Source organism: Protopterus annectens, chromosome 9.part0 (genome assembly GCF_019279795.1).
Source record: "Protopterus annectens isolate FY-2018-M chromosome 9.part0, PAN1.0, whole genome shotgun sequence".
NCBI classification, from domain to species: Eukaryota; Metazoa; Chordata; order Ceratodontiformes; family Protopteridae; genus Protopterus; species Protopterus annectens.
Window position 1 is genome coordinate 410,391,583 of NC_056743.1, and position 26,653 is coordinate 410,418,235.

At 41.4% G+C, this 26,653-nt stretch overlaps 1 protein-coding gene across 2 annotated transcripts in view; it reads left to right on the top strand.

The window, feature by feature from the left end:
* The first annotated feature begins 2,454 nt into the window (after positions 1-2,454).
* Positions 2,455-26,653, top strand: part of SLC39A14 (solute carrier family 39 member 14) — a 1,521,355-nt gene continuing 1,497,156 nt past the window's right edge. Inside the window, exon 1 of one of the 2 annotated variants that reach the window (XM_044082946.1) lies at positions 2,455-2,649. The gene's annotated coding sequence lies outside the window, so the exon portion shown is untranslated. The remainder of the gene's footprint in view (positions 2,650-26,653) is intronic. The other variant, XM_044082945.1, reaches the window with a different exon arrangement.

The window sequence follows — 26,653 nt, forward strand, 5'->3', positions numbered from 1 at the left end:
ACTCCAGTCCGCTAATGATTGGCAGTAGATTTTGACGTGCTGGCTTGCCGGGCCTAAAGCACAACCTTCAACGAAGGAACGCCCATTCACGCATGTCACCACACAGAAGACGGTCTAACTGAGAATCGAATGGGCAACGTCTAACTGTGAGGCGACAACGCTACCGCAGCAACACCAGAAGTTAAATTATGACATATTACAGTCTGTACTAAAAATTGTACAGTAGTCCAAATGCTCTTTTCAGTTAACAGAATAGTAAGAAAGTAAACAGACTGCAGGTAGGGGGAGGCAAGATTATCAACACTGGATACATTAGAATGGAATTGTTGAGACAAGGTGTTCGGTCGAGTGTATTGAAGGGAAAGATGGAGTTAGTAAGGGGGACAGCCTAGGAGGAAGTGAGTGGAGAAGGTTTTAAGTAGATAGAGGAGCAGACAGAGGTGTTAGTAATTACTCAAACAGAGCACAGTAAGTGGAGAGAAGTTAGAGGAATAAGCTGAAATACATAGGGAATAAAATAGGAAAAGAAATAAGTATGTAAGTTGGGAATTCATGTGAGGAAGTCGAGTAGCTAGATAATGAAAAGGCTTATCCAGGAAAGGAGCATGAGCAGAGCCAGTTGTTACAGAGGAAGTCTTTTAGGAGTTTTTTGAAGTGATGTGGGTTGGGACTGGTTATAATGGGCTGAGGGATGGTGTTCCACATTTTGGAGATTTAGTTAAACAGCATCACCTGCTTTATTGCTGGATTTGGAGAAGCGTAGGGTTGAAGCATTTGTTCAAGGGCAGGGGTTTTATCAGACTGGTGGATTAGTCTGTGAGCAAAGACCAGCTGAGTGCACGTTAAGTGGTGGGGTAGTTCTAGCCAATGTAATTGATGTAAGGCAGAGCAGTGGCAAGATCTGTGTGGAGAGTTGGTAGCGAATTTAGCAATTTTATTGTAGCAAGTCTTCTTTTCTAGATACAGGTGTTATTGTACTACAGGATGACAATTGGATGTTAAATTTACATTAGAGGGAAATCCTTCCATTATGTGATGAGAATCCTTTAGGAGGTATGGCTTATGTGTGAATCTAGGGACACAATGGAAGAATATAGCTAGGTGGTAGAGATTATCCTTTGTCTATAAAGTAGGTACACTTGTAATTGCTTTAGGAGTACTATTAAGTTAATTCCTGTATTGTGAGAACTCTGTACATTGCTGGAGTTGTGCTAGGAGGCTATTCCAATTAGCAGGAACTATGGCTGCCACATTTTTGAATTGTCAAAGCAGGGCGTTTTATATCATTTTGCAAGCCACACTATGCGCACAAGTTCAACTAGTGCAAAGGAGTACAAGTCACTTATTGCCAAAATAAAAGCTCATTCTTGTAGAATTTCAGTTACTTTTGTGTAATATAATTGTTCTGGTGTTTCAGATGTTTTTTTTTTTTTTACAACTCTTATAGGAAATTTAGAAATATTTTTAACCTTAATCTCAGGACATTTATCATATTTTCCCACAGGAGAAAACTGACCAAATAGCGACTGTCCTACGTAAAAAAGGACACGTGGTGACCAGAGACAATTATACCAAGAGAGCTTTTACCTGTGGCAAGGCCAAAACAGGGACGGACTAAAGTATTGAGAGAATTCTGTGTGTATAATTTGGGGGGAGGCGGGCAATTTTATTTCATTAAAATTTAAATTAGCAAGTCCCCTATATAATTAGTACACGGTAAACCATTTAGGATGTAGAGCCCTTTATAAAATACAAATAGCCAAAATATACATTTGATGCAGAGTCGAAAAAAGTAGACAAGAAATGCGGGGCCTCTTATCTGGGAAACAAAAAAAATCTCATTTGCGGCAAGTTCTGGCGAGGATGACGTTTAGTCACCATAAAGTTAAGGTGCTGTCGTCTTGTCCTCTTGAGAGGAGTAGGGGCCTGAGAGGATCTTAATTGGAGTTTTGCTGTTTACGAAATAGCTATTACTTGAAGCCAATCAAAATCAACCGGCAAGTACCCTAGCATAATTACATAAAAATAATTTTTATGTAAAACAAAATTTAAGAACTAGTGTCCTTAATAAACATAGAAGTAGTAGCCAAAACAAACATGATACGCAGGTATTGGCGCTCTTAATCGAAAAAAAAAAACATTGATAATAACCAATGAAGAAAGTTTTTTTTAGTAATAAAGCAGAATGAAAACATATGCATCGTTATCGTGGTTGTTTAACTTACATGCTGAATTATTACGTTGTTAGCTTCCAAAGTTCGTATCAACTTCATAAAACTATCACCATTAAACAAATTGCAGACGAAGTTTACAGGAACTATTATATAGATATTACCTGAAACAACTTACATTAACTATATTTATTCTATCAACAACATGTGAACCTGACAGGAGTTGTGTTCAATTCATTAGGTTATTGGCTGGTTTGGGGAGGGCGGGGTTTAACGTCGTTACGAAAACGTCTTCGTTTGCCCACGTCAGGAGTGTAAATGCAGTGACGGGTTTTTTGCACATTGTCAGGGTTTTATAAGGCAAAATTACGGTTAGTCAGCTCATTTTGTGAAAGAAAGCAAAACATCAAAACTCATTGCTGTCGGAAAATTAGCACAAATGAAAGATCACAGCTGTTGGGTATGCTAGCAGGACAAGGTAAAGTACAGTTCGAGTGACTTCGACATGTCGTGTTAGGTTGAATAAATAATAAAACAAATGTTTATATCGATTCTCTTTCTTTTATTAATTTTGCTAAGATTGCCAACGTGTTTTCCAGTAAATAGGCTTGGATCACTCCACTCAAGCTGACCTTGATGGCTTGGATTTGGTATTGACAAAGACGGTTAAAGCAAGCGTATTCCTGCTCCAGTCTTCGCTGGAAGCACATACCTTAGCAGCTGTCATATACGGGTAGAATGAAGATAACACGTCTGTGCATCCTGTTGTTATCTTCACTACTGTGCTGCTGACTCGGGACTACAGCAGTGGATTTATAAACATCTAGTCAGAATTACATCCGCTGCTGCTGTATAGATAACGTCATTAAAAACAGTCAAATATCAAAAGATAAATAAAATGAATTCCTGATTAAGAATTAAAGGCAGACAACGGTCCATCAGCAAACTGTAAACTTCTAGGTTTATTTGTAGGTCATACTGTTTCAGTGCACCTCTATTAAAATTGCAGATGCTCAGAACATTGTCCTTGAATCAGCTTGGGGGGGGGGGGGGGGCTAGTTTTATTAGTTATTTGTGCTGGAAGCTAAGAGTATATTCTTTGTGTGCAGCCAGGATGCTGTAACATCTGCAGTCTGTTATGCTAGCTCTCAACCTTTACCTTGAGAATTTGGGACACAGCCAAAGCTAATCGGGTACAAAGACCCTAGTCAGGGACAGGGTTTCAATACGTATGCTGCTGACTTAAAAAGTTGACAGAGTAAGAATATCCAGATGTATTTTGATGAAAAAGAAGTCTGTAAGTATAACATTGGTAATGATGCATTAAATGTCTTTTCTTTTATCACAGAATCGTACAATTTAATGGTTATAGACCCAATTTTTAGGTTAATTTGATTTGAGATTTTCTCTTTTTGCCATGCAGTAGTTTGTGGGCCACCTATAAATATTATATGGAATGTCACTATTCTTTGAAAGACAGTTGAAGAAAGGAAAATTGTCTTGTACATTTTCCTTTCTACAGTTAGATCGCAATATATTGTTCTGCTTGCTGTTAAGGATGTTTTAACGGATTTTAACCTGTTGAAAACCCAACAGTTGTTTCTTTTTAATTTATAGGTACGGCTACAGTTTTACACCAGTAACGTGCATCATGTTGTGTTTTTTGACACTTAATAGTATTATCCATGTGTTTTAGAGGTAGTTCTCTTTTTAAAAGGTCTGTGTAGCATTGTTAGTATGTTGTCCTGCATTTTTTTTTACAGCCAAACATATGAACTGGAAGGTGACCTTATGAAGGTGAAGGGGTTTGTATGCCATTGCGATCCTTTGAGTTATTATCTTGTTTGGAGGTAGGGGCAGCCTTAGCAAATTGTTTTGAGAAGAGAGACAAAACAGCAATTCATAATATCCCAGTCTTTCATGATCATTCATTTTAAAGTATCTGATCACACATAAAAAGGAGGTCTTAAAACCTACCACTGGACCCAGCCCTAGAGGTGGTTTTACCATGTGGCTGAATGACGCACATAGAGCTGCCAGGTTCAGACCCTCTCAAAAAAGAAAGGCTGCAGACAAATGCTATGTGAACTCACTACATGCAATATAACATATGTTAGTCAAGTGGTATGCATTAGTGGGACAGATTAAGATAGACTAGATCCTGACGATAGAAGCTGGCTCTTGGCTGTGTCTTACAGCATAGAATGTCTCCTCACTCCTGGGCAAGGATCCAGAACTTGTCTTAAAGACTGAAAAGTACTAGTTATATGCAGTTGGTCTTACCTCTACAGTCAGCATTGGTTCTAGAACTGTACATCTTTAGTGAGGGTGTTCCATCTCTTTCTGTAGGGCTGACCCTTGGGAGAAGGTATGGTTGAGTAAAGAGATGCTTTAAAAGCAGTTGGAATTTGTGCTAGTAAATAAGAATGTTTCTGCAATGTGACTGTGAGCTGTAGAAAGGAAAATCTATTGGTGTGTGTGTGTGTGTGTGTGTGTGTGTGTGTGTGTGTGTGTGTGTGTGTGTGTGTGTGTGTATATATATATATATATATATATATATATATATATATATATATATCATACCTGTTCATTGTATTCATCCTTCTTAGAAGGCATGATTGTGGCGCTTGTTAAAATGCTGCATATACAATCTGTAATTCTACTGGGAGACTTCAGCACTCATGGGCAATGCTGGAGATACCAAGAGATGACTGACAGGGAAGAGCAACCTGCCTGATCTGAATCCAAGTCGTGAATTCTTCCTGGACTTCAGTTCAAGTTATATGTTATGTATAACGGAGAACTTGGTTGAACAAAAGCATGCACATAAACATACTTGGTACCATAGCACCTTGGGAGGTTAACTGGTCATTTTAGTAGTCATGTTACCAGGCTGTATGTTCTAGACATTTCCATCAGGGAGGTGTCAAACTGAAAATGATCAGTCACCATTTGGTGGTGAATTTCATTATGTGGATGGGCAGTGGCCAAACAGGTATTGGAATCCCATATATGCAGTGAGGTTATCCTGGGAATGTATACATAATGCTGCTAAGGAGGTTGAGTTCAAAGTGTGCCTTCATATGAGACTGTGCAATATATCTGAGAAGGTGTGTGAAGTGGAATCTGGATGGACCATGTTCAAGACTTCATTAGCTGAAAAAGCATGATGTTGTGGCCAGAGAGTGGTTGATGCTTCTCCTGGTGGTAGCCATGTACTTTGCTGGTCAGTATCAGTGGTGAGAGATGTCCGTTTTAGAAAGACTCCTTCTGTTCAGTACTAGAGGAAGGAGGGTGTCCTTCGATTTGACTGAGGTAATGAAAACAGTAAGGGCCCAGCTACAGTAATTGCCAGAGTGAAGACCCCAGTGTTGGAGAAGTTTGGCATGCCCATTGAGAATAATTTTTGTATGTACTTGAAGTTCTAGTAAACCATCTTGTAACTCAGGAGGGGGTGACAGGATGCCACACAGGCTGCTATCAGTAAGGGAAGAGGATTGCTGATGTTAACTAGGGAAATTGCTGTGAGGTGGAGAGAACACGGTGTAGAACTCCTGAATCTTGTGGCTGTTCATCGTCTGAGAAGGCCGTGCCATAAGCAGATTGATAAAGTCTAGCTTGACTTGCTGAAGGTGCTGGGCATTGTTAGAATGCAGTGGTCATATTTTAGTGCCTTTAATAATGTAAATGATACTATGTTTATACCATCTGTTGATGTAAACATGAAATGTCTGCTTTACTAATGCTGTTTTCTTGAAAACTGAATTATTCCTCAGTCTTGCCTGACAATATGAGGCCGCGGTGGTGCAGTGGTTAGCGTTGTCGCCTCACAGCAAGAGGTTCTCCCGTTCGATTCTCGGCTGGAGCACCTTCTCTGTGGAGTCTGCATGTCCTCCCCGTGGTCAAGTGACATATAAAGACATGCAGGTAGGTGCGTGTGTGAATGGGTGTGCCTTCCTTGAAGGTTGGGCGTCGGGCTGGCACCTTGGCACTGTAAAAATCCACTGCCAATCTTGCCTGACGATGGTTGTGTACCATTCTGATTACCTGGTTGACAAAGTGAGATAGAATGGGAGTGTATCTCTGAAAAAGAAAATTGGTTTAGTGGTTCATTTGTTCAGAAAAGGGGACAGGAGGGTGTGTTCCAGTTGCAGATGAATCACGGTCCTCATCCTTTTTTGGGAGTGCACAGGTGATCTTCTGATTCCAAAGGAGCAGTACCTGTTCCATCTTGGTCTTGAAACCGTGGGTTAAGTGTTTGTCCTTGTATAAATATTGGAGAGGTCATGGGAGCTCACCCATAATCTCAGTATTAAGCCCTTGGCAATGGATATGACCATGTAAACCACAGTGTGTTGGAGGTCCTACAACAGTACTGGTTCCTTGGGGAGCTACTGGTTATCCAGTGTATGTCTGTGTATTTCAGGAACATTAGTTGTGTCTGTATTCTTGGAGTTGAACCAAATGCATTCACGTTTGGAGTAGGACTGTGCCAATAGTGTCTTATCTCCCCGTCTGCTTCTAATTTTCATGTACAGATTACCCAAGTACTGCTGAGGTCTGATCAGGGGGCTATCCGTGCATGACGTCTGTATCTGTGTTCTTCATAGATGATATTAACTCTTGGCTTCAGGTGACTGTGATCTCCAATTTGCATTGGTGTGGTTCACTGCTGAGTGTGAAGCTGTTGGGATTAAAAAAAACTCTGATTCCGAGATTGTGCTTCTCTAGAAGAAGAATAGAGTTTTTTTCCCAATGTAAGGGATGAGCAGTTACTTCAGGCAGAAGATCTTGGGATTTGGATTTTATCTACAAGTGAAGGTAAAGGAAATTTAGAGATTGACAGGATTTAACCGGTGGCTCAGTAATGGTGACATTGTACTGAACTGTGGTAGGAAGACAAGCTCTGTCATAGGACAAAAGTCTTCCTTTACTGGTTTAGTTTCTGTTCCTATCCATGCATGTGGTCATAAGCTTTGAGTACTAACTGAATGGTTGAAATTTACGACCCAAGCAACAAAAATAAAGTTTCTTCACAAGGTCTCTGGACTTGCTTCTTGTGATAGTTAGGAGCTCAGCAGTTTAGGAAGACATTTGTGAGAATGTGTCCTGGGTACCACCCGTGGGAGGTGAATGAAGCATAGCCCATTGGAAGAGGCCATGAGGCAGATCCAGGACAGTTTCAAGAGATTGTATCTCTTAGACTTCTTGGGAATGCCTGGAGATCCCCTAAGATGATATACAGACCTAACGAAAGGATAGAAGACTGAAATACAGGGAGAACAGAGAGTATCGAGTTTTGGTTCCAGCATTTGATAACAAAAGTAACAGGTTGTGTGGTGGTGCTGGGGGTTTGTCTCCCTCCAAAATGGTCTCTTTTTTATTTGCATGATTTTTTTTTAATGCTTAAATGCTCAAACATTTTACACTTGACACAGTTCCTACATGTAAATGTATGTGTGTGTGTGTGTGTGTGTGTGTGTGTGTGTGTGTGTGATACACACATTTTATTCCACCCTTCTTATTTTGCTTCATAACTAGCTTGTATCACACTTTGCTTTAGCAACAAGTTTACCCAATGCCTAGGCATGTTGCCTAACTCTACATAAGCATCTAAATTGCTAGTTGTGTATATCTGCTTAGTAATAGCTGCACTGAAGTATTTTCTGCTGGTCGCCATTGGAACATAGGTGTACTTAATGTTTTGTAATTTTTCTTGTACAGCTTGGTACATTATTCTGGATATAAATGGAGTCCCCTGTGATATTTTAATATTGATGTAACTGTTGCTGTTTTGTCCTGCACCTTGTATATTATTGCTTGCACATAGAGTAATTTATTATTTGCCCTTCTTGAAGTGACCCAGGTTGTGGTTGAAAAGGGTCAGCGAGCCAGTTCACTTTCTAGGTTAAGAAAACATAAATAAATGTTTTCCCTGTGATGAGGTAGTTGGTCTTTGGTAGGCTGATGCTTCAGTGTCTTTTTTAGCCAACCCGTGTGATGTATGTATCAGATTAATTACGGGTACGTACATATAATCTATGTGTGCATGGCCTGAAAATGTGTTGACTCCAGTGTGTTCTAACAGTTTTGAAAACTCATCTTTGCTTGTTAACAGAAATGCTTTTTTCATATCTTGTTTCTGTGGCATAGGTATGCATTGTCTACCGGAACTCCAGGTCTAGAGGTCAGCTGTCTTCTAACAATGCTGGTAATCTGACTACAGAGATTTATGCTTCTTAGTGATTTCAGAATGCTTATATGGTTTATCTGTTCAGTTTTCTCTTATTGGTCTGCGTAACTCTGTAGTTTATAGTTAGTTTATTTTTTTTGTTATTTCATGTGGCCTCTGCCACTTAGCCAAAATGATATTATTTATTTAGATATTTATATATATATATATATATATATATATATATATATATATATATATTTATTGCTAAGGGACCAAAATGACATCTGATTTCTGATTTGATAGATGTTATGTATTTATTTATTTATTCGTACATTTTTTGATAGGGATAGAGTGCTTTTTCAGGCTAAAAACCTCTTAAAATAAGAGTGCCTCTTTCAATGATATTTATATATATATATAATTTCTTTGTGTCTTGTTTGACAGTGGCATTTCTTACCACTTGCACTGCTTTTCACTTGGCTTAGTTATCCATGAAAAAAACAAAACAAACTATGAGGTTACTAGAAAAGGTTCTGATTTCAGTAAAGTAGAACTAATTACCATTTTTAATGTGTCCCATTAAAAGAATATTGGTATAATAATTGATTAAATGAGCTCCGTACAAGGGGACACTGGTTCTTGATGATTAAGATGTCACTATCCCCAGATAAGATCTGTTTTTCTACAGTATGGATCTAATGAAGATTTCCTTGCGAAAGCATAAGTAAATGTATTTCCTGTGATATATTAGTTAACATCTGCTAAGCTGATGTTTAAATGTTTCTAGGCAACCTCTGTGATGTATGTATATTCTAATGTATGTAACTTTAAGGTAATCAGAAATATACCTGTACCGGTGTGAGTTAAAAACAGCCAGAAATGTCAGCTTTATCTAGCCCCAATGATCTATCAATAGAAACGTGCAAATTAGGTGTAATTTTTCTCCACCAGTCCAAAGGTGCCACCTCACTTGGCTGTTCAGACCCCTCCCCTCTTCCCAGCCCCTATAAAATATTACCCATTTGTGTTTTAGTCTAATTCCATTTGTGTTTTATGATGGTATTGTTTCAAATTAGCTACCTCATTTTCTCTTACTCGCTCCTTCCCCTTCTTGCTGCATAGTGCCACTGAAGAATCTGGAACATATTACTTTTACACACGTTCTGTATGCATTTTCCTTTAGCAGATGCAAGCACTTCCTGTCTGGTTTCTGCTTCTTTCCTCCCATTCTTTCTCGTCATTTGACTGATTCTACCATTAATGGAGGAGAATTGTGCCTGCATTGTCATTCCAGCTTTCTTTTCTGACTGTGATTTATCCAGATTGTTGAGGTCTATACCCCCAGTTTTCCTTCTGCCGTACTTGAAATGTTGTTCCACTTAGTGTCCATCCCTGTCCATGTTCAAGCACACCTTAGATCTATGGATGAGAAACAAAATTTACCCCAGGACTACCTCCTGTACTACAAATGGACATGGGCAGCTCCTAAATGCTTTATCACAGGCATGGGTCTCCTCATATTAACTCATTTATACTCATTAGGGGTAGTATGTAATTATCAACCATGGGATGGGTAAAGCCAATCTATAACAAAACGGGGTAGGTTATTTTGAGCACAAAAAGGGAGATTGACTAAGCTTATAATGGCCTGCAAGGGCAGCTAGCTTAGTACTGTCCTGTGAACCTATAAGGGATTTCATCTGTTTTCAGTTTTTGTCCACTGTGATAGACCTTGCTGATCTTCCCCTGGGTTACCCTTAAATTTATTTTCACTTTTATGATGTGTCCTCCTCTTCACTGGGCTGTACCATTACTCTGTATCCAGGCTGTCCATCCTGCTATGTCACTCACATGGGAGCCATTGGAAATTTCATATACAAATAGTGTTTAAACAGTCAGCAGTCATTAAAACCTGTTCCTGGGGTCTTTTGGATCCCATGTGCTTATTTACAACTTTTATTCCCATCAGAAGTGGGTATCTTCCTATTACTTTATTAGTATCTTTAGATAAATCTGATGATGGATGCTACAGAGGATCATCCCTTCTGTGGGAGGGAGTCTGTGTTTGCGAGAGGGGGGCAGGGGGTAGCCTGCAGACCCCCCCCCAAAAAAAAAAAACAGTTCTTGTGTGCTGAAGAATGGTGGTGTGAATTTCAGCATTTGTTTTCACTTTACAATGTTATTCACCATGTACCAACTTTTGAAATGTATATTAACAGTAAATTGTTCCAAAGTAATGGTGAGAAATACATTTGTTAGATTGTTTGGGTGCAAAGACCTCTCTTGCCAGGTGGAAGGTGGAGAATTTAGTGTCATAGTTCCTACTCTGTATAGCTTTACTTGCAGTTGGAGCCCAGTCCCTGAACTCACTGTTTCCACCTTTGCTACAGCTAGTTATCTTACATTATTTCCTGTCCTATAATGAAAAAAGTCTTACTATTAGGATGCTCCAGGCCTTAATACATGGTCTCCTTTTACTCTTTATAATGCAGACTACTGACTAGTTTTACTGACAAAAAGGGCAAAAATGATGGTGCTTCTAATGGATTATGATGTAGGGTGTCCATTATCCTGTTGTATAGTATAGTTTTATTATTTTCTTTTTAATGAATTAAAAATGGATGAAGTTGTCTGTAAATGATTTATACAGGACTGTCATTCCTGGCTGAGTTCACAGATCAGGGCAGGTTGCCCCAGAATCAGGACACACTGACCATTTCTGTACTAGGCTGCTTTTGCAAACATGACTCTTGTTTGAATGGAAGAATATTTTTTTCTGATGTCTTTACTTTCTAAATCAGATAAATGAAGGAGCCTCAATCCTCACCACTAGCACCAGTGGGGGACGTAGACTTGGGAGGATGACAAGTACACACACAGTAAAGTACAGTTTCCTTTAAGAGCACACATAGATGACAGTCAGTCTGGGGCTGGTTTCTCCCTCTTTCTCCAGATCCCCAATAAGACTCCCCACTGGCACAGCTATAGGGTTGAGATCTCAGCTGAGTGGGCAAACCAAGATCCCCAGTACCCTCTCTGTCCAACCAGTACTTTGTGTCCCTACCCAAGTAGCTGACACACAAACTCTTTGAGATTTGCTTTATATATACACACACACACACACACGCATCTGGGAAAGGTTGGCACAGGTTTACTAGCTATGTCTCCTCCTGCCCAGACTGTTTCCACTGCTACCAGCCACTATTTATCAACTACTTTAAGGCCCTTAACAAAGGGTGTCCAATCCTACTGTGTAATGTTACTATTAATCCAAATGGTAGACTGACCAAGAGCAAGGCTGTTTAGGGGTGGCCTGCACAGTGTCACTAAATAGATATGCAAGTACTCTTAAGAGCGTAAATATCTCTAAACAAACCAGCCACAATTGAAGGGTTTAAATATATTTAATAATAAATAATAAAAGAACAAGACAATACTCAGTAAGTACTCTGTTACACCAAAGTTCAAAATCACAGGAAATATTTAAAACTACATTGCAGGTCAGTCTCAAGTTAATAAAGAAATCATCTAAGCTATACTTTACTATATTCCTATCTATATGAGTTACTTTGCCCTAAAAACACACTTACAGCAACAATACGCAGGCAGAAGTGATGCGTGGATGTTCTTGTTGGGTCAAATACAAAATGCACAGTCTCTCTCTGGGAGAGTTCTTAAATTAATATCAAATATTACTGCTGGATTAGCTTGGATGACATCACTTGTTATTACCCGAATTTAGTTCCAAGCTAAACCTCCATTGTCAAAGTACAAGCATTTTTAGTATCCAGCTGTGAAAAATACAGATCTGTCAGGTGTTTGCAGATCTTTGAAGTCCTAAAACAATAAAACATGTCTATATCTTAAACCTAGCAATTGCTTCTCTTTCAAGACAATACAAAAAACTTCCAGCTCTAGACATTGTCTGCTACTGCAGTAAAACTGAAAGATAACATCTCTTTTATTATGTGGTTATGAAACAATTTAATTTCAGCTATTTTCGCTGAATTTTTTCAAGTTATCCTCCTGTGTTCAGGTTTCCATTAAACATATACATCTAAACAGCCACAATAGTGCAGGTATGTTCTTCCTGTCCTATTCCAGTAGGGCATGCTTTGGTTACATTTTAGCTCAGTGCTTTACACACACTTCTGTATAAATCATATCAATATTCACAAATGACATAGAATTATTTGCAAAATTCCAGCTAGCTAGGCTGGCAGAATTTCCCTTTGTCACACTTCTTCCCCCCTGAAAACTCAAGCTAGTTTTCCAAGAGACCCTTGAGAAATGTTGCTTGAGAGGGTTGACCATCTGGCAGTACCTCACCCCATTCCCTGTCTTGAGATTCCAGCTTCCTTGGCTTTGCTGACCCCAGTACCATGCTGCACTGTCCCATCACATGCCTGCAATCCTAGGTTTCACTGTAGTAATTTGGGATTTTGCTGGCTGGCTCCCTGTAGCCATAGATCTGCCCTGTACTGCAAATACCAGGGCCTCCCTATCATGGTAAGGTTTCATCATGTTAACATGGCACAGTTTGTGCTCCTGCCTAGCAGTTCTACCATGTAGTTAAAATCACTGACCTTCCTTACCACTTTGAAGGGTCCTTCCCAAGCTGCCTGCAGCTTGTTGTGCTTGACAGGAATGAGAACCATTACCTGCTGCCCTACAGCATAGTCTCTAGCTTGAGCATTCCTATCATACCAGACATTTTTCTGCTGTTGGGACTGTTGCCAGGATCTTCTGGGCCAAGCCCATGAGTTCCCTGAGCCTTATCCTGAGGTTTTAGGATATATGCCACAACAGACTCAGTGTGGGATTCACATTAACCCTCCCACTCATCACAAATCATATCTAGAGGTCCCCTCACCCTATGCCCATACAGCAACTCAAAGGATGAAAAACTTGTGGATTGTTGGAGCACCTCTCTGTATGCAAACAATAGATGTGGCAAACATTTGTCCCAGTCCCTCTTAAACTGGTCTGCAAATGCTCGTAACATGGTCTAGAGTGTAGAGTTTAAACTCTCAAGACCATTAGTTAGGGGGTGGTCTTTAGGTACTTCATCCCACAGTTCTTCCACGGACAAGCCAGCAGGTCCGACTTGAAATTGGAATCTCTGGCAGTCAGTATTTCTTTTGGGAAACCTACACTGCTAAAAATCTTTAACAAAGCATTTCTCACCTTTTCTGCCTCAATGGAGGACAGGGCCACCGCCTCAGGGTATCTGGTAGCATAATCTGCTACCAGTAGGATATACTTTTCACTGTGGAACTTGGGTACTCAGAGGCCCCACAATATCCATAGCTACCCCCTGAAATGGCTCCTCAATCACAGGCAAAGGCATCAAAGGAGCTTTCACCTTGTCTCCTGCCTTGCCTACCTTTTGGCACTGCTCACAGGTCCTGCAGTACTCTGTTACTTCCCTTGCAATCACAGGCCAATAAAAGTTCTGCATAATACGATTCTTTGCACGTTTTATGCCCATATCATCTGCAAAGGGAATATCATGGGCTATGGTTAGAAATGCCAGGTGGTAGGGGCTGGGCACTGCCAACTGCTATATTCTCTCCCCTGTAGCCCTGCTTTAGGGCTTCATTCTCTATACAGTAACCCTTTGTCCCAGTATACAGACCCCCCCCCTTCCCTTGAGAATCAGGTGCCTCATTAGCCACCTCCCTCAGGCATTGTAATGTAGGGTCTGAGAGTTGAGCCTGTCTCATGTCTCTTGGTAACCCTTCCCAGCTCCCTTTCTACAGGAAGTGTGGTATTCTCTGACAACTGTGCCTCACTGTTAGCCTGGGTACTACTACTCACCTCTGCTCTTGCAGTCACTCTGTCCAAGGGAACATCAGTACCCACAAGCAGCTATGGCTCTCCTTCAGTTTGACTGCTACAGAGTAGCTCCCTCCCTGAAGTACCACCTCACCAGTTCTGGATGCATGTGTGCAGTCTGTCTGGGTCTCCTTCAGGCTACCAGACCCACATGCTTGTCTCCTAGCCTGACTGCGTGTAACTGCGTACACACAAGATACTGCATTATCAACATCATTCCCTATCAGGACACCTGCAGGGATATCCTCAAACACACCTACTTGCTTGCTTCTTTTTCCACCCTCCCAGTCAAGGTGAACCCAAAGGTATTTGGAATGGGGTCCCTCCTAAAGCTTTGACTGAAGTAGACTGCCCAAGCAAGTAGTGCTCATATTTAACCATTGCAGGCTTCACGTTGACTAGGTCAGAGGCTGTGCCTCTCTTAGCAATGATCTCTTTCCCATTTACTAAGATAGGATGTAATCTCTTGTTGTAGTTTGGTACCCTTGTTGTCTCCAGACAACTTACTGGTGGGATTCTGTCATTCCCATTTACTGGCTCTCCTACCTTTTGTTCCCCACCTTGCCTTCATGGACATATATGTGCTACATGGCTCCAGTGGTTGCATTTGAAATATTTAACCCTTGGTCCTGGACTTGTATCTGGACTAGTGGCTTCCCCTGCTTCTGGCAGAATCTGCTGGGGCATTCTGGGCTGCCCACCATGGGTTCTCTTAGACCCATGAGCAGCACTGAGTAGCCCTTTCCTGTGCAGTGATGCCCTGCTTGCTAGGTATGGGTCTCCCTTTTTCCATAACTCATCTCTGTCAGCTAACCAGATTCTCATGTCCTCAGGCAAAGTGCTAAGGGCGTGTTCCCTCAGCAAAAGGTCTGCCAGCCCTTCAGAAGTGGTGACCCGACATCCACTCTCCCGCTTATGAAAATAAGTGCTTAGTTCAGCAATATATTCACACACACTTTCATTTGCCTTGCATCTATTCTCACAGAACTTTTTCCTATAAGCTTCAGGTGTTGCAGTCATTATAATTTAAGCAATTGGTATCAGACAATTTAGAAATGGCAGTTACAGCTTTACCATGGAGTAAGGTGATCAGAAACCATACCAAGAGCCAGTGGTCAGCATTATACTGTTTGCATAACCTTTCAAAAATATGAATGAAACTATCAAAATTCTCCCCCTCTGTAAATTGTGGAAGAAATTTGCTGACGCTTGTTGCTTCTGGGGTTTGGTTACTGCCTTCCCCATTACCACCACGACCCTGGCATAAGAGTCAGCATCTCCTTGTCATGTTGCCTCTGCTTCTCATTCTCTTCATCTTCCAAATGTCTGTCTCTCTGCTAATACTAATTCCATTTGTTTCTCCTGATGCAGTCTGTATGCTGAAGCTATTTCCAAATGTTTGGCCTCCAGTTCAAGTCTTTTTAACTCCAAATAGATTTTTAAGTCCTCTGTGGAAAGGTTGAACTGTCCATTTTCTGAGAGTTGTACATGTGCAAGGCCAGCCTGGTTGTCCTCCTGATTGCTGGTCTGTGATGCAACTGTGCCCAAGGCTGCAATCATTTCTGTTTTAATCGGGTTAGCATGTACCAGTCCTTTAGCCTGGCACATCTGAGCCAACTGGCTCCTTGTCAGCTTGCCGTATTCCTCTGCTGATGTGCTTGCCTGCTGTCCCTGACTAACTAAGCTACCAAGCAAAAAATAAAACAATTGTCATATGAAACTGAATATTCACAGTGTGGCTGCTTGAGAGTACAAACACCTTCCTTAGTGACCACTGTTTTACAGGCTACAGGAATTCAATATCCATACCACTGAATCCTAATATATGCTAGCCCATCACTGACAATATCTAATGTGGCTATCCCACCACTGCCAACCAATTAATAATTAATGTCAAGAAATGTATAGTTATCCCCTTTGGGAAAAAACATGTACCCATGAATTATTACATGGGTGACAGTACACTAAACACCGAAAGTGTGATGAGAGACTTAGGGACACAGGTGGACAGTGGTCACCTTCAATAACCACATCGCCACAACAGTCAGAAAATCCTTCTATGTGGCACATCTCATCAGTAAGGGCTTTTCATCCAGAAAAAAGGAGGTCATTGTCCCACTGTTCTCATCCCTCATTAGACCCATTATAGATTGTAACTCCCTGTTTGGTATGTACCTCACAAGACATCTGCAACAGCTGGAAAGGCCAAAGAAATACCTCACTAAAAGAATCACAGGCCTAAAGCAGATGCCATATGCTGACCATCTAAAAAAACTCCAGCTATACTCTGTGGCATATCGCCTACTCGGAGGCGATCTCTGCTCAACATACAAGGCCATGTCAAACCTTGAGCTGTTGGACATGCTCCAGTTAAAGAAATCCCAGTCCCTCAGAGCCACACGCTCCAGGGATCTAAACATTGTCATCACAATGAACAAAACATGCTGGAGGGATAGGTTCCTGACCCAGAGACTCCCTATACTCTGGAATAGACTGCACATACATGTCAAGCAGAGCGCCTCCTTGGCCCTCTTCAAAAGGAACCTGGACGATTGGATGGGAGATAGGAAATTCACCCTGGGGATCATGTCAGTCGCCTTGCTAGACAGGAGTCCACAGAAGTAAATATTGTGGGAAGAAATATCCAGGGAATTGTTATGGCTAGGCTTGTATAGGCCCTAGGGCTGATAGCCTAGTACCAGCCTATGAACCTATATGTGATATGGATATCCTGCCACTGTCAACCAATTAATATGTGCTGTCCCAGCACTGGCCCAGTAATCAAGGAGCCTCATTCCTCACTACTAGCACCAGTGGGGGACTTGCAGTTGGGAGGATGACAAGTAAACACACAGTAAAGTACAGTTTCCCTTAAGAGCACATGGAGATCACAGTCAGTCTGGGGCAGGTTTCTCTCTTTTTCTCCAGATCCTCAATAAGACTCCTCACTGGCACAGCTCTAGGGTTGAGATGTCAGCTGAGTAGCCAAACCAAGATCTCCAGTACCCTCTTGTCCAACCAGTGCTTCATGCCCCTGCCCAAGTAACTGACACACAAACTCTTTGAGCGTGAGTTTCACACACACACACACACACACACACTCGCTCTCTCTCTCTCTCTCTCTCTCTCTCCCTCTCCCTCTCCCTCTCTCTCTCTCTCTCTCTCTCTCTCTCTCCCTCTCTCCCTCTCCTGGGAAATGCTGGCACAGGTTTACAAGCTGTGCCCCTTCTGCCCAGACTTTAAGGTAGTTTCCACTGCCACCAGCCACTACTTATCAGCTACTTTAAGGCCCTTAACAAATGGTGTCCTATCCTACTGTGCAATGTTACTGTTAATGCAAATGGTAGTCTGGCCAAGAGCAAGGCTGTTTAGAGTGGCCTGTACAGTGTCACCAAATAGAGATGCAAAATCACAGGATATATTTAAAACAACATTGCAAGACAGTCTCAAATAAAGAAATCATCTAAGCTAAACTTTACTATATTCCTGTCTGAATCTAAGAGTTACAATGCCCTAAAAACTTACTTACAGCAACAACAAGCAAGCAGAAATGATGAGTGATTGTTCTTGTTAGGTCAAAGACAAAGTACACTGTTTCTGTTAGAGAGTTCTTAAATTAATATGAAATATTGTTTCTGAGTTGGCTTGGATGACCTCACTTTTTGTCACCTGATTGTAGTTCCCCAAGCTAAACCCCCATTGTCAAAGTGCAAGCATTTTTAGCATCTGCATCAGATGTTTGCAGATCCTGGAAGTCATAAAACAATAAAACACTTCTATATCTCAAACCTAGTAATAGCTTCTCTTTCAAGACAATACAAAACACTTCCAGCTGTAGGCATTGTCTCCTACTGCACTGAAACTGAAAGATAACATATCTTTTATTACGTAGTTATGAAACAATTTAATTTCAACTATGTTCTCTCAATTCTTTTCAAGTTAACCTCATGTGTTCCAGTTTCCATTAAAAGTATACATCTAAATGGTCACATTAGTGCAGGTACATTCCTGTTCTGTTCCAATAGGGCATGGTATGGTTACATTTTAGATCAGTACTTTGCACACACTTCTGTATAAATCATATCGATATTCACAAATGACGCAGAATTATTTACAAAATTCGAGATAGCTGAGCTGGCAGTATTCCCTTTGTCACAGATGCCACAGAGGATCCTCCTTTCTATGGGAGGAAGTCTGTGTTTGCAGGAGGGGGGCAGGTGTTAACCTGCAGAAATCCCCCCAAAAACCCAGTTGTTGTGTGCTGAAGAATGGTAGTGTGAATTTCAGCATTTTTTTCACTTTACAATGTTATTCACCATGTACCAACTTTTCAAATGTATATTAGCAGTAAGTTATTCCTAAGCAATGGTGAGAGATACATTTGTTAGATTGTTTGGGTGCAAAGAGCTTTCTTGCCAGGTGGAAGGTGGAGGATTTAGTGCCATAGTCCCTACTCTATATAACTTTACTTGCAGTTGGAGCCCAGTCCCTGAACTCACTGTTTCCACCTGTGCTATAGCTAGTTACGTTATTTCCTGTCTTATAATGAAAAAAGTCTTACTATTAGGATGCTCCAGGCCTTAATACATGGTCTCCTTTTACTCTTTATAATGCAGACTACTGACTAGTCTTACTGACAAAAAGGGCAAAAATGATGGTGCTTCTAATAGATTGTGATGTAGGGTGTCCATTATCCTGTTGTATAGTATAGTTTTATTATTTTCTTTTTAATGAATTAAAAATGGATGAAGTTGTCTGTAAATGATTTATACAGGACTGTCATTCCTGGCTGAGTTCACAGATCAGGGCAGGTTGCCCCAGAATCAGGACACACTGACCATTTCTGTACTAGGCTGCTTTTGCAAACATGACTCTTGTTTGAATGGAAGAATATTTTTTGTTCTGTTGTATTTACATTCTAAAGCAGATACTTAATAGGTGTTTTAAATTATTGCACAGACTATAACAGGTAAACTGATATTTCACATCAGGATATGCAATTAAAGTTTATTACATTTGCTTGTGTCACAAAATGTTTGTACAAACCTGACCGTTTTTATGGAGACAGTAAAATATCGGGGCAGGGAGTGTTGATGTTCAAGGTGCAGGCCTAGATGCTGTAGTAAAATATGAATAGTTTCCTTATGAGGAAGGAATTTGCGTTTAGAGGCATTTTAGTTCATTATTCTGCTGTTTACCGTCAGATTAATTCTGAAATGTATACAAGCATAAAAATCTTATGCACCAAGTAAGTCATTCTCCTTGGCAAGACAAGACTTAATTTTGTTTACCTGGATTCTTGATTAGATTAGCTGAATTCCTCTCAATGTTTCTGTTTAAAAGGGCTCCATGCTGTCGGCATATTCTGGTAAATAAAATGGAAGTTAAATATCAAGCAAACTACTAGAAAGGCACCTTTTCAGACTGTCTAATCCAGTAGACTTTTCATCTGTCTTTTTTGTTATTGTCCCATATGTCTCAGCCCATCATATTCATTTGTTCGACCATCTTAACTCTTAGGTTCTACTCTATTGGGAGTAAGCTATAACATCTGCCAGCCTGCTTCTGTATGAAGTTGTTTCCTCATGTTTGACTTCATTTTGAATCTCCTTTTTACCCATTTTTTGACCCTTCCTTCCCACACTTTTAAATTTTGTGCTGGTCCCCAAGAGTCTGTTGGCCCATGGCATATCCCCTTACCTGCTCCTTTTTCCTGTTTCTTTTCTTCCTGGAGCCGTATACTTTTTTGTCTCACTCTGTGCCCCCACTATCTTTATTTTATTATTCACTTTCCTTTGAACTCCTCCTACAACACTGCTCTTTTTGAGCGACGGTCTGTATTGCTAATAATGGGAGTGGTTCATCTTTTGCATAGTGGTTCTAGCCTAGTCCTTCTGTGCTTAAAATATCTTCTCAAGTGATTATGTCCTCTTGGGGGTTCTAATGAAGCATTGACTTCACTGTACTTGCATTAAGCTGCATTAAATGCCCTCTGTCTTGAACAGATCATAAGTTTGATCATTTCCGTCTATAGGCGTAGCCCCCCATCTTCTACAACTGCCCCCACCTTATTTGCACAGAACAGGTTAATGTTTGGTAACTTGATGTAAAGGGTCTACCTACAAATCTAGAACTTATTATGGCACTGAGGTTTTGAGTGGCTTTTAGTATAATTTTAGTATCACTCTTATCCATTTCACCTTTCTGATGAAGTCAGGTCTTCTAAACTGCCAGCTTGTCCTCTGTCCATTTAGTTTCCCTGTCAGGTAGAGAGTCGAAGCCTTGCTGAAATACATCAGATCCCTCACTTCTGTCATTAGCCAGTTGTAACACTGGATTAGCTTGGCTTGAGACTTAAACTGTTATGAAACCAGCCTTCCTAGATCTTAACCAGTGAAATATAGCATCTTGCACATAACTGATGTCAGCTGCTGACTTCTTTCCTGATTATTTATTGCACAGATGATGATATCATAATTGTCTTGAAAAATTTGTTTAAGAGATTCTGGTTATTTATCAAACTTCCATTATAGTACATGTTTTTTTATTTTTTCCTCATAAGTTCATAGGTGTTTACTAGGCTAACGACCACAAGTGTGTTTTTTAAACTTAACCATGCATCCCAAATCACTGACAAGTTCTGATACCGTTGATAAGTGTAAGCATGGACCTGGGAGATGAACCATTTACAGGTTACCTGTTTTCATCAGAGACATAGGTGCCAAGCCAGGGATGGATTTCTGGTTTCCCATCCAGTTGTCCAAGTTGCAGTTGAATTTGGATTAGGGAGGAACTTTGCTTCACATGGATGGAGAGCCTGTTCCGTAGACTGGGTAGTCTCTGGGATACATACCTATCTCTCCAGCAGGTCCTGTTGATATCACAGGCAAGATTTAAGTCTTTAGAGCAGGTGATTCTGGTACGGTTTGTTTTGTTTTGTGGATATGCAGGAGGTCCATCAGATTGAGGTCTGACAATGCCCTGTATGCCAGGCATAGATCTCTCCTCAAAAGTCTGTAGGAGACAATAGAGGGTTAGGGCCTTGAGGGGGGGTCTGCATAGGACATATTACTTATGGTATTCTTTTAGTGAGGAACCTCTGTGGACGTTCCAGTTGTTATGTCTGGTTAGGTACATACCAAAGGGGGAATTGTACTCCGTGATAGGTCTGATGAATGCCGAATACAGTGGAATAATGACTTCCTTGGACTTAAATGCCATACCTTTGTTTATAAGTTGTGCAACATATAATTATTTTCTCACCACTGTAGACATGTGATGATCAAAGGCTGAATTACTATCTATGAGTGTCCCTAAGTCCCTGACTACTGGGTTAGCTCTAAGGCATGTGTTGTCAATATGATGGTTAGCAGGGATGGATGACTTCTCAAAGAATACTAATACTATTATGCATTTCATGGCATTTAGTTTTAGTCCATGACTCTGACACCAGTTGTTTGTGTGTGTCAGCCCCTCCTGGAGAACATTTGTGTCAGTGTGAGGTTCAATGACAGTTCCTAATTTGCAGTTCTCTGCAATTTTGGTCAGCCAGAGACCAGTGACATTTGCATTGACTCCTGAGAAGTAAATGCCAAAAAGGGGTAGTCCAGAGACTGATCCCCGAGGGACTCCACTTGTGACTGGGCTCTTTGTAGAGGTGGACTCCCCAATTCTAACTTCCTGCGTCCTGTCTGTGAGCCAGTTGGCTATCCACCTGGTGACATACAGGTTTGTATCTAACCTCTTGAGTTTGTCAACAATGCCCGAGTGGTGTATTGTCAAATGCCTTGGCCAGGTTGGGGTAGGCAGTGTGATTTTTGCCCTCATCCATTGCTTTGGTGACCTTCAAAGAAGTCCACCAGGTTGAGTAGGCATAATCTGTCCTTGACGAAACCAGACTGGATTGGGTCCAATGTCTGGAGGTTTACTATATCTCTAGTGATCATCTCCATGATAATCCTTTTCGTGGCTTTACATATAAGACTAGTGAGACTTATGGGTCTGTAGTTTCCAGGGTCTGTAGATGGCCCACCTTTGTGCAGAGGGGGTGACTGTTGCCTTTCCCCATTCATGAGACATGAAGCCTGTTTGGAGGCTACAGTTAAATAGTAATTCCTGAGGCTCTGATAGGTCATGTTTTATGGTATTTAGAAGGCATCCTGAGATATTGTTTGAGCCCATTGATGCAGTTTCTTAATCTTAGAGAGAGCATTAAGGACCTATTCCCTAGTGATAGTATGGGGAGTTGTATTTGATATTTCCTGAGGGAAGGTTGAGGGGGAGATGGGGAGTAAAGTTGGAGCTGAATTTATCAGCCAGGAGGTTTGCTATGTCTCCTGGCTCAGTATAGGTGGCTCCATTTACATTTAGGTCTGCACACAATTATGTATTGCCTTTGAGGTTACGGACATGGCTAAAGAATGCTTTATGGTTGTCCTTGGCCTGGGAGGCCAAACTTACCTCAAATTTGGCTTTGGTAGACATTATTTGTCCTCTGTGTTTAGTTTGAGAGTGCTTTTATCCTGCTGGGTGCTGCACCTCCTAATTTTTGTCATGATTTTCTTCCTCCTGTATTACATCCAATTGATTTTGTGATTCCACCAGGGCTTGTTTTTTGAGTAAGTTCTGTACTTCTTCCTGGTGGGTACAGCTGCCTCAATGCAGCTATTAACATGCTTGTACAGGGTTTCTGTGAACAGTTCTGCATAGGCAGAAGTGTTCTTAGGGTTTATGGGAGTTTGAAATGTTGCCAGGCTCTCACTTAATAGCAGGAGGTTAGCCTTAGAATAGTTCCTGAATATTGCCAGTTTAACTGGGGGTCCAGGTTTTATTTTTACTTCAAAGGAGACCATTTTGTGGTTTGACCTCACCAGGGAAGGCATTACAGTAGGGAGTGTGCAGCACTCTTCCATATTGGTGAGGACCAGCTCCAGTATGGCTGCACCCCTGGTTGGTGTATTGACTATCTGGTCCAGGGAATTTGTGTTTACAAAATTCAGGAATCTATGTGCATGTACTTTGTCATGTAGGATTCCCAGTTAGTAGTGGGGTAATTAGTCACCCATGAGTATGGTATTTAGTTGGATGGTTAATGTTTCTAATAAGTTTAAATACATGGTGTGGGTTTCCTGGGTCAGAGGGGGACCTATAGCTTGCAAGGAAGTGGTATTGGGTTTTACCTATGGTGACTTTAACATGGAGCAGCTCAAGTGCGTTGTCCTGTTTGACCAGCCTTGAAGTATATTTATTTTTCATGTAAATAGAGACACCTCCACCTTTAGTCCTTGCCTGTGAAGTAGCTGGCCTAAATATGTGGAAGGCATTAGAACCCTGCACTGTTGGTGAGCTGTCCGCGGCTTTAAACCAAGTCTCTGAGACCGCACAGATATCCGCATTCTCTAGGGTAAATAGAGCTTCCAGGGAGTGGAGATTTTGTTTCGGCTCCTAGCATTGAGCAGTAATGCCTTGTAAATTTTCTTGGTTTTGATTTATGTCTGAAGTACTTTCAGTTGGTAGCGTTGTCGCCCCACAATAAGACGTTGTCCTGTTCGATTCTCAGCTAAAGCGTCTTCTGTGTGGAGACATGCGTGAATGGGCGTACCTTCGTTGAAGGTTGTACGTCAGGGCTGGCAACTTGGTACGTAAAGATCTACTGCCAATGATTAGTGGACCGGCTGTGGCGACCCCTAACCGGGAAAAGCCGAAAGATACAACTTTCAGTTTTTGCATTGCCTAAAAAAGGCATTGTGGGGGAAGACAGTGTTTTAGCCAATATTCAAAAGCTTAGAGGGACGAGGTGCAGACCATGCCTGGCAAAGCAGCGTGGTCTGTTGACAATCTACTTCCATTCTGACAAATATTGCACCCCCTTAGAATGACACCAGAAACTAAGCCAATTATTGAAGTTGATCATCTTTTGTTCGTATTGTGGCATCATCCTTGGAGAAGGTAAAATGCTGCTCAATGCTAGGCTCATACCAGCCTGAGACACCTATTCCAAATACTCTATGATGTCTCTCTTCATATAGTCTAGGGAGGTACGTCTCGGGTCATTTACTCCTGTGTGGACTATGACAAAGTCATATTGGTAATTGTGATCCAGTGACCTGAGTGCATGCGTAATGTGTTGGATCCCAGCCCCTCATAAGCAACTGACACTAACTTTCTCCTTACTCAGCCTGGTGAAAGGAATATCCATTGTGTCTCAAAATGGAGTCTCCAATGACTAGAATGTTGGATTGATTGTGTGGTGACTTGCCTTATGGGCTTAGAGTGCTGTGGATATTTCTTATGTGTACTTCGTCTAGGAGGTCTTTGTGGTTTAGGAAGGTTACATGTAAGTGCCTCTGTTTATGTGGGTCTACAGTATATGTCTGCTTTGAAATGTGTGTGATGGGTGCAGCATATGTACTACTGACGACCTTATTGACATTAGGAATACTTTTATGTGAGAGCTGTGCCTCCAGTGATGTTGTGTGAATATCAGTTTGTTTGAGAATTAACTGGTTGTCAGTAAATATGAGGCAATTTCTACATTGCCTCAGGATGCTCACATCTACCAAGCTGGTAACGGAGACACTAGGAAAGTTCATATCCATGGCAACCAACGCTTTTTTTATTTCTTAGACTGTTGGAGTGAGAATATCCATCACTGTCACGAGTATCTGGTTTGCATCATGTTTTGAAGTGCTGTACTCATCAGACCCACCTGCTCCCCAGCTGCTGTCTTTGGTACAGGTAGGTCTTGTGAACCTCACATTGTAACATTCCACAGCTATCTCTAATTTACTGAGAAGGGTCTTTCTGTACAATTCCCCCCTACCCTCTCTTCCCAGAGTGACTCCTTTTTCTTGATGCTCTGATTGTTCAGGGCATCTTCTTATTTTAACTTATGCGAGGACAGCATTAGCCTTGCGCTGACTGTGCGGCGTAGAGATTGTGCAGCAGCACCACATGCATATTAATGAAGGCACACTGCCGTAACGGCCACATGCATAGGAAATGAGTATAAGTGCAGGAGGCATGTCCAAGCTCTGCACAGAGGCGTGATCATGTCGGCTGCATACGCGCAACCTAAATTGCTGACTAGTACAGCCTGCCTCCAATAGTAATCACTCCTGTCAGTGTCCGTGGATACTGAAATGCATGCAAAGCCTACAAGACAACTTGCAAACACCACAATAAGAAGTAACACAAAGGCACGTAGCTGAATATTGAGTCCCCATCCCTCTAACAAAGATATTTAAAACCCTGTGCCTGTATGCCATTGTAGTGTCGCTAGTTATACCAAGTGGAAGCAAAACGCATCATGTTAGCACGCCGCCAATTTCCAAGCCTAGACCGATGGTATGGGTTACCACCTGTCCCACATTGTGAGGGACAGTCCCCCTCTAGGCAGGTGTCCATACCAAATTCATAATAAATGTGAAATGTCCTGCGATAGTAGGACATAATTATGTCCCATATGTTATGAAATAGTACCATACAGTACGTATGTCCGTATATAAAATACCTATGTTACAAGAAACATAATAAGCAAGTAAACGAAACAGAATAAGCAACTACACCACCACAACAATAAAGCTAAAGTACTATCCTTTTGTAATGACCGTGGGTATGTGTTGGCTTGTAAACTCAGATGTGTGCCACGAGAATGTCCCATCCAGGTCATATGAAAAGGTGGCAATCCTACCAATGGTCAGAGCATTCGCCCAATATCTGCCCATTCGCAGTCCAAGACGTCCTTGCCAGGACAGCCCATAGATTAACAGGTATTACCCGGGTCTACCTACCATTTGCCAGGACAGCCCATAGATGAATGGGTATTACCCGGGTCTACCTACCATGTCATGAAAGATAGGTATTTGCGAGTACCTATGTGTGTGACGTACAGCATGTGGTTGATCTAAAATGTTAGTGTAGACCTCACAATCATATTGGTCCCAGAGATATGTAGTGTACGCAATGTGTTCTGTTGATTGTGCCATGGGCCATCAACTAGAGAAGGGATGAATGTTGATTGTGGAATATAGGGGTGACGGGTAATGTAATATATTGCCAGTGGGAGACTGGGTTGGATGCACAATAGGTGAACTGGAGGTCTACGAGGGAGCAGTGTGTGAATCAGAAAGGTAACCAAAGGACAACTCTACACATCCGCAATACAATCCCACAAACATGTGAAAATTAAAATGTGCAATACATATGTACAGAAACGTTACCGGCACATACCCACATAATGGTCTGGTCTGGCCTGAACTGAGCCATCCAACCCCAACACACCTGGATACATAATTGAATACCCATCATCCCCTTCACAGCACTCCACCCCCCCCCTTCCTGAATGTCCACCAAAACCAGCCATACTCGGGCTGCTAGATAGGCGAGGCCATATCTGCACATAGTGACCCCTACCCATATCTAGTAGGCAGTCTCACCCTAGGCATTCTCAGGATTGCAAACTATGTAT